Source organism: Octopus bimaculoides, chromosome 7, assembly GCF_001194135.2.
Source record: "Octopus bimaculoides isolate UCB-OBI-ISO-001 chromosome 7, ASM119413v2, whole genome shotgun sequence".
NCBI lineage: Eukaryota > Metazoa > Mollusca > Cephalopoda > Octopoda > Octopodidae > Octopus > Octopus bimaculoides.
This window is the reverse complement of record NC_068987.1, coordinates 22,110,279-22,111,540: the sequence shown is the minus strand read 5'-3', so window position 1 is coordinate 22,111,540 and position 1,262 is coordinate 22,110,279. Positions and strand designations below refer to the sequence as shown.

At 37.8% G+C, this 1,262-nt stretch overlaps 1 protein-coding gene across 1 annotated transcript in view; it reads right to left on the bottom strand.

Annotated features, from left to right (window-relative positions):
* LOC106881690 (arginine--tRNA ligase, cytoplasmic) overlaps window positions 1–1,262 on the bottom strand; it is a 282,449-nt gene that overhangs the window by 169,488 nt on the left and 111,699 nt on the right. The window lies entirely within an intron of this gene.

Here is a 1,262-nt window from a genome sequence, read left to right as displayed (position 1 = left end):
TTTCCTCCCCGGTCAGCATATGTGTATACATTTGCACTCTTTCTACACCACAAGGAGCATTCTACTCCTATTTCTAGCAACGTAGGTGTGTCGGCACCCTTTGTCACATTTAGTGATACCTTTATGATATAATATTGCACCTACCTAGATACATTAATTTATATATATAATTATATACAGACAGACAGATGGATGGATGGATAAACAGATAGATATATATATATATATATATATATATATATATATATGTGTGTGTGTGTGTGTGGGTGTGTGTTTCCATACACACACATTCTATAATCATCAAGATACCGTTATGTCTTCTAATGACGGCTGGAATGACAAACAAGATAAACAGCAACAACACTTGTTAATCCATAAATGCAATGTGTATCAGATACTGTATATTGTACACATACACAAAACTCACACACAGAGGGACACACACAGGCACACGTACATAATCACATACATATACAGTATACAGGATTAAGGAAGGTGAAAGTATGATAGAAAGACAGGTGCCTTACTGATGAGAAGATCCCAGTCAGAGAGGCAGAGAGAAAGAGAGAGAGAGAGATTGAGAGGCACTGCCCTCAAGGTACAAGGTGAATATAAGAGAGAGAATAGGGATGAAGGAAGAGAAAGGATGGTTGGGGTGCATATGAGATGATAATGATGGTGATAGTGATACAGCACTCCATGCAGCCAACCACACACACACACACACACACACACACACATGCCTATACAGAGCCACATTCATGCAGAGAGAGACATACATACACACACTTATACATGCAGCTAATATAGAGCTGACAAATGAACAAAAGAGAAAACACTGCACAGGTTATATCCATTGTGTTATCCCTGCTTATAATTATATAACTCTAAGTACTTTAAGGCCTGTAGGGTATATGCATGCACACTTCTGCATGTATGTGTACACATGTGTGTGTGTGTGTGTGTATTATCTTATTCATGGGTCTAGGCTACTATTGGTTTCATGTAAAAGGAAGTCCCTCAACAATTATCAAGTTTATTACATGGAACATCAGTGTTGATCTCCATTTTAGATTAAAACATGGAAAGAAAAAAGGAACACTCATTCTCATTGTTCGATATTAACATGTGTGTATGATACGAGAGTCTGTGTGTGTGTATATGTGTATACATGTATATATATGCATATGTATGTGGGTAGGTACGTGTGTGTGTGTGTGTGTGACCATTCCATTTTTTCTTACATGCAGGGAAGCCAGAGC